The sequence below is a fragment of the Podarcis gaigeae genome (genome assembly GCF_964106915.1).
Source record: "Podarcis gaigeae genome assembly, chromosome: 5".
NCBI lineage: Eukaryota > Metazoa > Chordata > Lepidosauria > Squamata > Lacertidae > Podarcis > Podarcis gaigeae.
In genome coordinates, this window is record NC_139681.1 from 100245317 (window position 1) to 100260819 (window position 15503).

Genomic DNA, 15503 nt, shown 5'->3' on the forward strand with positions numbered 1-15503 from the left:
ATTTATCTACTTGCACTTTGATGTGCTTTTGAACTGCTAGGTTGGCAGGAGCAGGGGCCGAGCAACGGGAGCTCACCCCGTTGCGGGGATTCGAACTGCCAACCTTCTGATCGGCAAGCCCTAGGCTCTGTGGTTTAACCCACAGTGCCACCTGTGTCCCCGGGTGGAAATACTGTCTTATAAAAAAGAAATTAATAAAAATTATTTTAAAAAGAAACCCTGGCATAAGAACATAAGATTCTGTGACCCGAATTTTATAACAAGGGGGATTTCCCCACGACGTCCCTGAAATGTCCAGCCTGCATCTGGGAGGCCCCAGTTTCTCCTTGCAATACTTGGCACAACACGGCACGGGAGGAGCAAAAGTGTTGCCACCTCCTCGGTTCATGCAGCAAATCTCAGTTCTCCTTCAGCCCATGAATAACTTTGAATTCAGCTTAAGGGGAGAGGCTCCCTCTTGTTATGCATTTGCCTTTCCACATTATCTGACAATGTAATATGCAGTAAAACAGGAAGGCTGCTCTCCTGAATGTCTCAGAAGTGCCAGGAACCTCCATCTTTCTGCAGACATTTGATCCAGATGATTAGATCTCTGGACAGTTTTTGGAGGAGGGGAACTGAGACTCAGTCTGCACAGGGATGCAATTTATGATCCAGGTGGCATTAAGAAAAAACACACCTTCAGAATCCTACCTCCAAGAATTCTATAAGAATTCTAAGGTCTCAAATATAAAATAAATGTTCATAAATGTACTAGGCAAACACATACATAAGTATATAAACCATGTGTCTGAATGAATAAGGTAAAGGTAAAGGGACCCCTGACCATTAGGTCCAGTCGTGACCGACTCTGGGGTTGCACAATCATCTCGCTCTATAGGCCGAGGGAGCCGGCGTTTGTCTGCAGAAAGCTTCTGGGTCATGTGGCCAGCATGACTAAGCCACTTCTGGCGAACCAGAGCAGCACATGGAAACGCCGTTTACCTTCCCACTGGAGCAGTACCTATTTATCTACTTGCACTTTGACATGCTTTTGAACTGCTAGGTTGGCAGGAGCAGGGACCGAGCAACGGGAGCTCACCCCGTCACGGGGATTCGAACCGCCGACCTTCTGATTGGCAAGTCCTAGGCTCTGTGGTTTAGACCACAGCGCCACCTGTGTCCCTATCTGAAATAGTACAGCAGAGCAATTCTGAAGCCATTTTGACTCTCCCAAATTGACCTCAAATGTTTCTCTGCAAGGAGGAACTGTCTTTTGCTTACCTGTCTTAAGGGCATATTTGTGTAGGAATAAGGTGAGCCTGTGACCTCGATTCCAGAACTAAAGTATTTACCATCACAAAAGAATGGCCAGGTAAAACCACCAGTGACAATTATCAGACATCCCGGCAGACAGAATTTCTGCTAGAGACCACCTCCTTCTGTGGCAATGTTTTGGGAGGTGGTCTTGAGCTACAGGGTGGGCAATTTCAAAAATCTATATAAGAGCTTGCACACCATTTTTCTGGGTTCCTCCTCCCTCCTGCATGTAGTGAGTGGGGACCCTGTTGCAACAGATTAATAAAGATTAGGCTTACTAGTTGCTTTGCTTCTCAATATTCTCTGCTTGGCCTCTGTTATTTCTCCTACCAATAGGGAATCCACTTAAGGACTCTGTACAGGCTCTTGGGTACCCCATAAGAGAAAAGGAGCACTTTTTTTACAGGAAGAAACAAATTATGCATTCAGGAAATGAGATGATTAATACCCAAACCCAGGGCTCACTCACACCTCTGCTTGTCCTGAGCCCGGAAAGCCCAGGTCCAGGCAGTTTTCTGTTTGCCCTGCCCCTTTCCCCAAGAAAACATCCTCTTTACCACTGAATCAGTGCAAATGTACATCTGCAGAAAACCCACTTGACATTTGCTTTGATCTGGCACCAAAGAGCAGGTTTCCCTGGGAGAAAGAAGTGGGGGAAGTGGAGGTGTGAATCAGTCCTCCACATTGGATGAGTTAATCTGTAACCAGTTTTAAATTTATTTGAAAACATGAAGGCACAGGTACCCACAACAAACCCCAAATGCTGGCATTCAAGACAGCGAAAGTTCTGCTTTCTGACCTTGAAATGCTTCGCCATCATTGCCAACTGTCAGGAGCTGGCAGGAAGATGGGGAGAAGGAAGAGGATTCCAGCAGCGGGTGCAGCTAGGACTGCGACTCGCTGGGGCAAGCAGGGGATGGGGAAGGCAACCTCACAGGATGATGGAGGACGGCAAGAGGTTGGGGGTCACTGCACAGCAGCCAGAGCAGAAGGACCCATCTCCAGAGCCAGAGGGGCCCCTGTCTCCCCAAGCACGATGGGCCCTGACGCGTAGGGAGCAGTGGGAGGGTCGCTCCAGGAGGCTGAGGCAGGCAATGGCTCACAGCCTAGCTCCTTAGCTGGCCAGGTGGGGCTTGTGAGCTCTGGGAGGAGGGGTGTGATACCCCAGCTGGAGTAGGCTTGGTCCAGGCGAGGGTCACCTGCCTCATCAAGCCCAGATGCTGCAATCAACATGCAAAGTACAAAAGGAGGTGCTGTGTTTGCTCAGCTGCCCATATCATGTTGACGGACTTATTTGGCTTGGATGTTCCTGGACCTCTAAAGGACTGCGCTTTGGGTTTGACTCCAGATTGCATACTGATTGTTGGACTTCAGACTTGGCTACTTGGGTTGACCCTGGACTGCTTTTCCTGACTTTTGGTCCTTGGACTTTGTTTGCATGGATTGACCCCTGGTCTTTGAACTACTGACTGGACACCCGGGAGGCTAAGGGTTCAGGACACCAACTACCGTATGTGTGCATGGGACTGTCAGAGGACAAGAGCCTTTTGCACCCATAAGCAAGATTTGAACCCAAGAGCAGCTCTCCCCCTCTTGTGGTTTCCAGCAACAGGTATTCAGAAGCATCGCTGCCTCTGACAGAATCCATGGTTCTAGGGCAGGCAAGTCCAAAGCCTGTTTCGGGGACCTAATCCAGCCTGTCGGTCTATTTAATCTGGCCCCTGTGGTAGTTTTTTTTCTGGAGTAAAATCCTCAACAACTTCAATCCTAAAAAAAAGGTTAACAACTTTGGTTGGCCCTCACGGCCCTTCATTTCATCAAATCTGGCCCTCTTTGAAAAAGGTTTGGACACCACTGTGTTCTAGGGGGTAAGACCTGAACTTACAGATTCAAATTTGAGGAAAGGAGATTCCCACTGAACATTTGGAATAACTTTCTGGTGGTAAGAGCCGTTTGAGAGCGGAATGGCCTCTCTCCAAAAGTGCTGGCCTCTCTTTTGGAGTTTTGTAAACAGAGGTGCTGGAGGAGACTCTTGAGAGTCCCATGGACTGCAAGAAGATCAAACAACGTTTCACAAGTGTACCACTACACTCTCCTGTGCAATGGTGATCTGCCCCCCCATGGGGGGTGCAAGGGGGTCCTGGCAGGATGTTCCCTGGGGCTCCTTCAGAGAGGGAGAGGGAGACTTTGGAAATCTGCAAAGGGACCTCCTGCAACAGGCGAGGGAAGCTTTCATGCATGTAATGCATTTAATTATCCAACTGATGCATCAGCGGCACCTGGAGAGGGAGGATTCTATTAGGCTGATAAGAAGCCCTCACCAAACACAGATCCTGCTTCCTTGTGTCTGGGGATGAAATCATAACTCTATCAAAATGACAGGAGAGGGCGACGGGAGGGGAGAGGCTCAACAGGCGGGTTTTGAATCCTTGCATTAATTTTGGATATCACACGATAGCTTTATTTGTATTGGATTTTCCGGGAAGTAATCCTCGGATTACAGAATGCCAACACGGCATCTGGTGCATAGCAAAATGCTCAGAAAGGCAGACACGGCTCCGGCTTTGCAAGCACTCTGCGGGGTGCGGTAATGGGAGTGAAAAGGCATTTCGGTTCATTGCATTGCTGCATAGTGCCTCTGAGCATGTCCAGAGTGCATTCAGAAGCACTGCTGCCTCTGAACATGGAGACGGAGCAGTCTCCACCCCCATCATTCAGCCCGGACACTGAGGTCCAGCTCTGAGGGCCTTCTGGCAGTTCCCTCCCAGCAAGAAGCGAGGTTACAGGGAACCAGACAGAGGGCCTTCTCGGTGGTGGCGCCAACCCTGTGGAAAGCCCTCCTATCAGATGTCAAGGAAATAAACAACTATACTTTTTTAAAAAGACATCTGAAGGCAGCCCTGTTTAGGGAAGTTTTTAATATTTAATGCTGTATTGTTTTTAATATTCAATTGGGAGCCGCCCAGAGTGGCTGGGGAAACCCAGCCAAATGGGCGGGGTATAAATAATAAAATATTATTATTATCATTGTAAACAGTTTAGATTAAAATAACCACCAACTAAACATTTAACCAACACCAACCCAACAAAAACAAAACAGAGGAACCAAAAGGAGAACCATTTAAAGCATTTTAAGACATTTTAGCCAGTTGCCGCAAGCCAAGAGTTGTTCCAGCCAAGTTCCAGGGGCCTCCCAGGAGCCTCTTTTAGGTGAGTCTGGGTCCTTCTCTAGGTGGGTCCCAGGTGGAAAGGGACCTGGCAGCAGGGAGCAGGTCTTCCTTCCCTCGCTCATGGCAGGAGCAATGTCCCTCCGGCCTTCCCGGGTCTCTTTTAGCTGCTGAGGGTGAGCAGGCAATCTGGTGAGCAGGCGAGTGATCCAGACAGCAGAGGTGGGAGAGGAGGATGGCAGGGGCTGCAGATGCCGCTATAATTAGCCCAGAGCTGTGAAATGGGTTTCTCAGCCGCGTTGCGCAAAGCACAGCAAATGCGGGGAATGTAGAAGCAGCCCGTCAGGAGGCTGCACTCAGAACTGATATTTAATTGAATGGCTGAGAAGATGTTCTCCAGAGCATCTCCTGGCAAGCTATAGGCTTGCCAAGTGCGGGCGGAGATAGCTGAAAAAACTATAATTAATATCTCCTTCTGAACCTTTTAAATTGTAATTAAAGGAAATGCACTTAACAAGGAGCTGCTTTCCATATCCCGTGCAATGCTAGTTAATTACCTGTAAAGTCATTTAGGGACTTTGCTCAATTCTGCCTGAAAGAAGTGGTGGAAATTACCATTTTGAAGGCTGCAGTTCTAGCCCCGTTTACCTGGGAGTGAATGAAACAGGACTTCCTTTTCAGGAGACACGGATTGGCTTGCCCTGTAGGTATACAAAGGGGGTGGGGGTTTGCATATTTCTTATGCATTTATAAAGCTCCCTTCCCAGGGGATAGCTTTCCCTCTGAGAGCGTCAGTCTTGCATGCACAAAAGCTTATCGAACAGTGAGGTAATGTTGCTGACCCCCTTTCAGGTGCAAAAGCCAATGTGGTGTAGAGGTTAAAATGTCTGGGTAGACCAGGGTTCTGCCATGAAGCTCACCTGCTGTCCTTGAGCCAGTTGCTACCTCTCAGCATAGCCTACCTCAAAGGGCATAACCCCACACGCCCCGTCAACGTCCTTGGGGAAAAGATGAGGTGCAAATAAAATGTTGGAAGGCTCAAACTGTTCTTTTTGGATATGGTCTTATCTAAGGTTACCAGATTTTTCCCAAAGAATCTGGTGTTCTCCTCCCTCTCTTCCTCAGTGGTGGCGGCGGCAGCAATGCAGCAAGGTCGGGGCTCCCCTATTTTTTCTCCTTCCTCTTTCTCTCTCTTCCTTCTCCTTCTCCTCTCCTCCTTCTTCCTGCATTGGCTCCGGGGTTTTTACTGGCCCTGGAGTGCCGCTGGGCAATCAGTGGCCCGGCGCTCTTGCTCCCGCCTCGATTTGGGTCATGGGGTGTGTGTGTCAGCAGTTCCCCCAGCTGACGCGCCGGGCATCCCTCTTGGCAGTGGCAGTCTCAGCAGCCGGGAACCAGGCTGGTAGCGCAGTTGGCTCTGGCTGGCTTCAGGAGCTGCTCGCTGCCGTGGCACCCGCCATTTTGCCTCGCTGGAAGTCCCCATATGAAGTGTCTTGTGTCATTGAACCAATCACGCAACATTCATTCCCTACTAATAAATCTACAACACTTAAAATATAAATCCGGGGACATTAAATGAAATCCGGGGACATTCCGGGGACGGATTTTGTCCAGGGACAGATTTGTAAAACTGGGGACTGTCCCCCAGAAACGGGGACATCTGGTAACCATAGTCTTATCAGACTCGGATGTTATTAGCTGGGCATCATCCCGGCAGGGAAGGGCATTTAGCCACTTTTGGTCTGCAAAAATAGTGGCCAGTACCATAGGCATTACATTAATAAAATAACTAACAATAGCTAAATAAATAACATGTGTTTATGGCCTCCACATATAATGTGTGCTACGTTTTGCAAAATCCAAAGACTGAGAAGACTGGATTCACTTGAATAACTTTCCACGGCCTAAACAAAAAAAAAATTCCTTCCAGTAGCACCTTAAAGACCAACTAAGTCAGTTCTTGGTATGAGCTTTCGTGTGCATGCACACTTCTTCAGATACACACTTCTGAAGAAGTGTGCATGCACACGAAAGCTCATACCAAGAACTGACTTAGTTGGTCTTTAAGGTGCTACTGGAAGGAATTTTTTTTGTTTTGACTATGGCAGACCAACACGGCTACCTATCTGTAACTTTCCACGGCCTGTGATTGATTTTAAAAAAATTAAAAGGGAAGAAATGGGTTTAGGAAAAGTTGCTTCATTAGGAAATTCACGGGAATGAGGCCTCCCTTGGCTTGAAGTGGTAAGGCATGCAAATTTTAATACTATCTTGATGACTCTTATTATGCCGCCAAATGGCAGAGTTAGTAAATTAACCCAAAGCCCTAGTCTATTAATCATTTAAACTGAATCTGGGATTTAGAGCCAAAAAAGAAAAAGCCCAGATACCACAGTCATAGAATTGGAGAGTTGGCCATCCAGACAAAACCCACGGCTGCTGATGAAGGAAATCTATCGCTGCTGCATCCCTGACACAGAGATTTTCAACCTCTGCTGAAAGCCTCTGAAAACTCTCATGTTTTGAAGTCTGGACCACCTCAGAATGGAGGGCAGTTTTGGGTTTTGAATGCTCACCCACATCTCCCTGCATGTGGGTGGAAGAGGGTTCCTATCCTGAAATACTTGCCCAACAATGCTAACTTTGCGCAGACAGAGAGATTTCGATGGAGGAGCTTTTAGAATAGGCAAAGGGCATTGCTGAGTTTGAAAATCTTAATCAGAAAAGGACGACCAAAATGATCAAAGGGATGGAGAGACTCCTCTGTGAAGGAAGGTGGCAGTGTTGTTGTTGTTGTTTTCACTTTTCAGTTTAGAGAAAAGGCGGCTAAGAGACGTGGCAGGTCCTTATAAAATTCTGCATGGCATGGGGAGAGTGGAGAGATATCCCCCCCCCACACACACCTCCTTCATAACACTAGAAATTGTAGACATCCAATGAAGCTGAACATTGAAAGATTCAGAACAAATAGTTTCAGTGCACAGTTCAACTATGGAACTCCCTGCCACAGGAGGCAGTGGTGATCACCAATCCGGATGACTTTAAAAGAGGATTGGACAAACGCCTGGAGGATTAGGTGATCGGTGACCTCTCTTAGTGAGATGGATCTTGGAGTTACCACTCAGTGCTGGATTTAGGTATAAGCTAAACAAGCTATAGCTTAGGGCTCCACTCTCTTGGGGGACCCCCAAAAATTTAAAGGCAAAAACCCTGAATGTATTCAACAATTACTTTGATAAAATACATATTTTGCTGTGTGCAAATGGCTTTAGATACCTACCTATGAGGTCCATAAATCACCATATAGCATATATTCAACACACAAAAAAGTGACAATTTGTTGTTGACAAAGGGCAGCTGGACATATAAAGGGCCCCGTTACCTTCAGGAGCTGAGGGCCTCATCAAACCTGAATCTGGCCCTGTTACCACCCATCAGTCAAGGCTGAGTGTGTGTGGGTTTTTTGTGGAATGTGACCTCAGCCAGATGCTAATTACTGTTTTAACCATGCGATGGCCTGGGATTCGGACTCGGAGGCTGAACCTGAGGAATCCCAGCCTGCCCAGGAGTCCCTGCCTCCAGAACCAGCTGAGCCGGGGCTGGGGCATCAGCCTGAAGGGTCCTCACCTGTGCTGGATCCTCAGGAGCAGGTATCAGCTGAGTCTGCTCTGGCTCCTGAGGTGATGGAGGACCCATTGCCTGCAGGTGCTCCACTCTCAGCCCCGTCAGGGGAAGCTGAGGTTGCCTCTGGGTCCGGTAACCCTCCAGCCTCTCCTGAGCTGCAGAGGCTCAGGGCAGAGAGGCGGAGGGAACTAAGTTCCCACAGGAGGAGAGCTCGCCTCCGGGCCAGGAGAGGCGAGTCACCTGAGGATCGGGGCCGCCCTATACCTCGGGGCAGATAAAAGCTGGCCAGCCCCAGTCCCAAGTTGCGGGAGCAACATTGTTGATAGCCAGTTCCTGCCTGCACCCTGTCCTGCTCTTCTGCCAGAGTTCCTGACCTCACCCCACTCCCTGCCTTGGACGCAGCTTCAGCTTTGACGGACAGCCTCCATACCGCACCCTCGACCTCAGACTGGACTCGGACCTCACCGCACGGTAACCCCTCGGGACCAGCACAAACCACTTAAGAATGATTTTGAGCATCACATGGCAGGGCAGAGTCCAACGAAGACATGCTCTCCCAAGCTCACCTGTCAGGTCCACAGAATGGAAGATGGCAGGGGCCCCAAGGATGTGTTCTACGGGGAGCTGGCTTCTGGCAAGAGGCCCAAAGATATCTCCAAACATGACAGGAAGTCTGGCAACATTAACCCTGGCATGAGGGAATCCCTTGCAGATGAGCGCAGTGCCTGGAGACGGTCAGGTTGTGCATCCATGGCAGTGACCAGAGGAGGGATGACCGCTGGGAGGAGCGCAGAGAGAAGAAACACCATGGGGCATCTGCAGCAGCACAACTGTCAGGCGCTGCAACTCTCTGCTGGTTTGACCTCACCTTCAAAGGTGCATTCCTCCATTGTCTCCAGAGACAGAGAGCTGCAAATGATGGTGCCACTGGAGACCCGTTGAGAAGAAGAAGGGTTTGGACTTGATATCCCGCTTTATCACTACCCTAAGGAGTCTCAAAGCAGCTGACATTCTCCTTTCCCTTCCTCCCCCACAACAAACACTCTGTGAGGTGAGTGGGGCTGAGAGACTTCAGAGAAGTGTGACTGGCCCAAGGTCACCCAGCAGCTCCATGTGGAGGAGCGGGGAAGTGAACCCGGTTCCCCAGATTACAAGTCCACCGCTCTGAACCACTACACCACAGTGGCACCAAACTGGTTGAGGTGGCACAGGAAACTTTATCAAGAATTCCTTCACGTTCAGGGGAGGGCAATGATCTTCCCCTGCCCTTGTGAAGAAAGAGAAGTGGCAGCTATTTTGATCAGGTGTCCTGATGAACTTCTTCCCAAGCAAATTATTTCCAAGGAGATAAGGAACTTCAAAAGATACTGCCTTGCGTTCTAGAATGGCAGGGCTGATTAATATGCAATGCTGTTTCAATATTGATGAAAAACTCATATTGAGACTGGTTATCTGATGTCGTTATTATTAATAATACCTCAAGAACTCTGACATTACTGTCTGGCTGCAGCATCTTGAGATTTGGGTGATTAACAATGGCATCCCTTGACAACAGAGCTTAGGCAGTGGCGTTACTTTTGCATCCCAGAGAACTTCACTCCTTCTTTAATCGCTTCCAATGTCCAATGGAACTGGCCCTTTTACTCAATGGAAGCCAAATCTCAACCACTCTTAAGGCCGGTTCATACACTAGCATAGAAGTCCTAATGCCATTATAAAGTGCAAGAAGATGCAGGAAGCATATTTCCGCCCTGCTCTGGAGGGTAGGACTCGAACCCATGGCTTCAAATCACAAGAAAGGAGATTCTGACTAAACATCAGGAAGAACTTTCTGATACTAAGAGCTGTGGAATGGTCTCCTTCGGGAGGTGGTGGACTCTCCTTCCTTGGAGGTTTTGAAAGAGAGGTTGGATGGGCACCTGTCATGTATGATCTACAGTAGTTGAGATTCCTGCATTACAGGGAGTTGGGCTAGCTTTGTGGCTTAGGGCCCTCGTATCTACGGGACCACCTCTCCTGTCTGCCCCTCAGAGGACCTTAAGGTCCATGAACAACCATAGTTTAGAGGTCCCGGGCCCTAAGGAAGTCAGACTATCCTCCACCAGGGCCAGGGCCTTCTCAGTGATGGCTCCAACCTGGTGGAATGCTCTGTCCAGGAGACTAGGGCCCTTCAGGATTTAACCTCCTTCCGTCGAGCCTGTAAGAGCTATTCCGCCTAACCTTTAATTTGAATTCAGCCCGATCTTTTATTTCCCTTCCATTCCCTCAACCGCTCTGAGACCCCACAGCTAATTCTCCCCTGGCCTCCTCGCTGGCCCAAGTAGGACCAACTCAGCCAGCTAGCCCTGGGGATTATCTAATGCTTATTTCCCCTAAATTGATTTCTGAATTTTATTGGTATTCATGTTTTTATACTGTATTTTATGCTGCTTTTATAATTACAGTGGTACCTCGGGTTAAGTACTTAATTCGTTCCGGAGGTCTGTACTTAACCTGAAACCGTTCTTAACCTGAAGCACCACTTTAGCCTATGGGGCCTCCTGCTGCTGCCGCGCCACCAGAGCACGATTTCTGTTCTCATCCTGAAGCAAAGTTCTTAACCTGAAGCACTATTTCTGGGTTAGTGGAGTCTATAACCTGAAGCATATGTAACCTGAAGCGTATATAACCCAAGGTACCACTGTAAGTGTTTCAAATTTGTTGTTAGCCGCCCTGAGCCCGGTTTTTGAACCAGGAAGGGTGGTGTATTATTATTATTATTATTATTATTATTATTATTATTATTATTATTATTTATTATTATTATTATTAATGACCCTTTGGATCCCTTCCAGCTCTACAATTCTATCAAGTCTTTGAATGTATGAACAACTGCAGCACTAGAGCAACGTGTGACCCTTGCTGGCATTTCAGCGACCTATTTAGCCTTTGATTCTGAACAAGACGGCCTCAGCCCAGTATACCTGAAGGAGCGTCTCCACCCCCATCGATCAGCCCAGCCACTGAGGTCCAGCTCCGAGGGCCTTCTGGCGGTTCCCTCACTGCGAGAAGCGAGGTTATAGCAAACGAGGCAGAGGGCCTTCTCGGTGGTGGCGCCTGCCATGTGGAATGCCTTCCTATCAGATGTCAAGGAAATCAACAACTATCGGACTTTTAGAAGACATCTGAAGGCAGCCCTGTTTAGGGAAGTTTTTAATGTTTGATGTTTTAATCTTTTGTTGGAAGCTGCCCAGAGTGGCTGGGGAGGCCCGGCCAGATGGGCAGGCTATAAATAATACAATGATGATGATGATGATAATGACATGGATATGGGAGGAAATCAAAGGCATTGTCAGGGGTTGGACTAGATGGTCCTTTAGGACCCCTCCAACTTTGCAGTTCTAGGATTCTACAAAATCACATGCACTGCATCATTAAGAGCACCAGTGGGGCCCAGTTGGGCTGTGGGGCTGCCCCCTCTAGAGTCCCTGGCATCATAGTCAGTCCTGAGCTGCATCCCTAGATATGTCTCTGTTTCACTGCAGCCTTCCCAGTCCAAAAGAGAACAGCAGAACGCACTGTAGAGATATTGGCTATTTCATTTTCTCCCTCCTCCACATCCTTCAAAGACAGAATTATCTCAAGTGCCTTTGCAGAGATTCCTCTTCTGCACCGTGGAGATTGTGATGGAGCCACCCAAAGGTTCGTTGTGAGCTTTGAGGGCTCTCTGTGTGGCAGCTGGAGATAATCGTCTCTGGATCGTGGCTGCGCCAGTGTGAAAGGAGTAGAACGGGGAAGATCTTGTGGGGGAATCTTGTGTGAAAGTCCTGGAAGCCGCTGGTGGGTCAGGAAGAACTAAGGGAAAGCTACATGTTCTCCTGGGCATGGTCGGCCAATCGGTGCCAAAGAAGGATAGAACTTTCTTTATGTATGCTACAACAGCAGCAAGAATACTCATCGCAAAGTATTGGAAGACACAAGATTTACCCACCTTGGAAGAATGGCAGATGAAGGTGATAGACTATATGGAATTGGCGGAAATGACTGGCAGAATCCGAGACCAGGGAGAAGAGTTGGTGGAAGAAGATTGGAAGAAATTTAAAGACTATCTGCAGAAACACTGTAAAATTTATGAATGTTAAAATGATGTAGGATCGAAATGAGATGGCCTTAGAAACAAAGTTAAAAGAATTTGCAAAAATGGATTGATAATTAGATGAAAATATGAAGTTCAACATGTTACGATATAAAATTAAGATAAAAACAATGAGGGTAAGGATTTGCTGAATTACCATGTAAACTGGAATACAAAAAAGGGAGGCGCGAGGAGGTCAGGAAAATAAGTAAATGAACCTTAAGATATGAAAAGATTGATTTGTTTTTAATTGTGTTTTTCTACTTATTATCTATTTTCTATGTATTTTGTATTTTTCATTTGTACTTTTGTATTTTTTCTATTTCTATTTTTTTTTTATTCTGTAATTTTTTCCTGTTTATAAAATCTTAATAAATATCTATTTTTTAAAAAAAGGAAAGCTACATGGAGCTTGCAACGGTTTGCTTAGAGCAGGGGTAGGCAACCTAAGGCCCCTGGGCCACAAGTGGCCCACCAGAGTTGTTTAACTGGTCCACGAGCCGCCCCCCAACCGAGCTGCCTGCTCGGCAAGTCCCCGCACGCTGTGCCAAACCGGCACAGCACGGCACAGGGACTCGCTTCTGCGGCACTGGAAATTGGTTCTGTGCAGATGCCGGAAATTGTGGACGCAGTCTGGCCCACAGAGGGATCTCCGCTGAAGTGAACCGGCCCAGGCGAGGTAAACCTTGCCAACCCCTGGGTCATAGCTGTCAACTTACAGATTTGAAAATAAGGGACCAGCAGCCTCGGAAATAAGGGATCAGCAGCCAAAATAAGGGATTTTCCGGGCTCAGGTATGTTTAACTTCTGAGCCCCTCTGAGCCAAAGGCAGAAAGCCCAGTCAGCAGCCAAACAAAGCCCCAAGTGGTAGTTCCCACAGCGCAGCAACCCGGCAAAGGGGATGCAGCAAGGAAAACCACTGTCACCTCTCAGCTGGGAAGCGCTGAGCAAAGGCGAGTCCCCAGGCAACGCGGCCAATTTGATCGGCACAAGGCATGCAAGCTCCACCCCCCAGTCGTATCCTTCCTTCTGGGCCTCCCCTGGAGTCCCTTTGGGCTGGATGAAGGTTTTGGGCTCAGCTTTGGGCAACACATCCTCTGTCTCCTGCAGCAAATGTCTTTCCCCCCTTCCCCCACGGCAAGCTCCATTCGCCGACAGCATCGCTGGCCATAAGTCTCTGATTTACGGCTCTCATGTCTCCTTGAATTGCATTCCGCCTGCCGCCCCCAAGTGCCACCATGAAATGGGGAGAGGAATGATGGAGCGAGGCTCAATAGGAGTTTTGATCTTTCCTAACAATGGGGGAGACAGATGGCGTTCGGAAGGCGGTTCCCATCCCCGGTGTTAAAAGCGCTTGGGTAGCAAGAAAGGACGCCTTGCCTTCAGAAGCAGCGCTTGTCATTTCTTCCCCCAAGGGAAAACGGGCCATAATTTTGGCATCAGCGTTTCAGCAAAGACTTGGAGCTCTTTTGATGCTATTTCCAAGCAAGCCCTGAATATTAGGGTGCCATTCACACGGGCACACTCCTTTCATTTGTCTGCGAGGCATCGCCCAGAGCGAGTGGTGTATTTCTCTGCCGTGCCGCCAACATCACTGGAATTGGTTGCAATTGCGTAGGAAACAATTATTATTATTATTATTATTATTATTATTATTATTATTATTATTATTATTATTATTATTATTGATGCATGCACACCAGAAGCCAGTGCAGTCATTTCTGCACAAAATGCGTAAGATGGAGTAGGGAAAGGGAGCAGCGTTTGGGACTCTTCAGTTTAGAGAAAAGGTAAGTCCCAGGTGACATGACGTTTATAAAATTATATACGTGGAGAAAAAGGGCATGGGAATGTTTTTATCCCTTGGAGAGGCTGTCGCCTCGGGGGGGCAGGCTGTGGGGGCAGCTAGGAAAAGGGACAGATCCAGGCCCACAAATCCTGCTATATCTCCCCCCCTCCTCCTCTGCCCCCTTGAGGATGCTGGCTGCCTCCCCAATGACAATGGCTCCACCTTTGCCACTTTTCCAGCCCCCCTTTTTTTCCATGGGGGCAGTGGAAGGGGAGGAGGAGGAGGAGTTGCTGTTGGTAAGCGGCCGTGGGGGTGTCAGCAGCAGCAGCAGCAGCAGAGTCCACGGCAGGGGGCAAAGGGGGTGCGTTTTCCATTTCGCCCCAAGCAGCAAACTGCCCCGAGCGTCGGCTTTGCTTCTTCAAATCCCCGACTGCAAAACGCAGAAAAGAAAAAAGACAAGGTTGTGGTGGGGTTTTTTTTTTTGGTTTTTTTTTGCAGCTCTCCTTTTACATCCCTGAAACCTTGCAGTTTAAAGAGGGAGGCGGGATCGCTGCCCCCCCCCCCACCCAGTTCAAACGGGCCCAAATTGCGCTGTTCAAAATCCACTCATAACTCCTGGCTTTAGCAGTTCTGGGCGCATCCATAATTCATGCCGTAAAAACCCTTTCTCTGTTGAGATAGATATTCCTCAGGAGGAGCTCCTCGCAGGCTGTGGATTCAGAGACACGGATGAGACTGTATAAATGGGAGGCAAGGCTGCAGGTCATTTTAAATATAAATTACCATGATGGAGCTGAAAAAAGAAAAATTTAAAATGTTTTTAAAGGGGCAGAGTGAGGCTTTGATTCACAGTAGCCAGCTCAGGCATCCCTGCTGTGAGGCTCAAGGAGGACCGGCCTGTTTATTGAGCATTCAGACTGATTTGCTTGCATGAGGTTAGACAGCATTGGCTAATTAATGCACAGTCATTTGTTTGCTAGGAGGGTAAGATGACGGTGTGTCCTGAACAAAACAGAGAACGGGGCCCAAACTAACACAATGAATTTCAAGAGGGACAAATGGAAGTTTCTGTACATAAGCAGGAATAATCAGATGCACAAATATAGGATGGGGGACACTTGCCTTGATGGCAGTACATGGGGTCTTAGGAAAAGATCTTGGGGTCTTAGGAAACCACAAGCTGAACATGAGTCAATCATGTGATGCATCAGCAAAAAAAGTGATTGCTATTCTAGGTTGCATCAAGAGAAGTCTACTGTCCAGATCAAGGGAAGTCCTAAAAAGGTAAAGGTAAAGATAAAGGGACCACTGACCATTAGATCCAGTCATGGACGACTCTGGGGTTGCGGCGCTCATCTCGCTTTACTGGCCGACCAGCATACAGCTTCCAGGTCATGTGGCCAGCATGACTAAGCCGCTTCTGGCGAACAAGAGCAGTGCACAGAAACGCCGTTTACCTTCCCGCCGGAGTGGTACCTATTTATCTACTTGCACTTTGACGTGCTTTCGAACT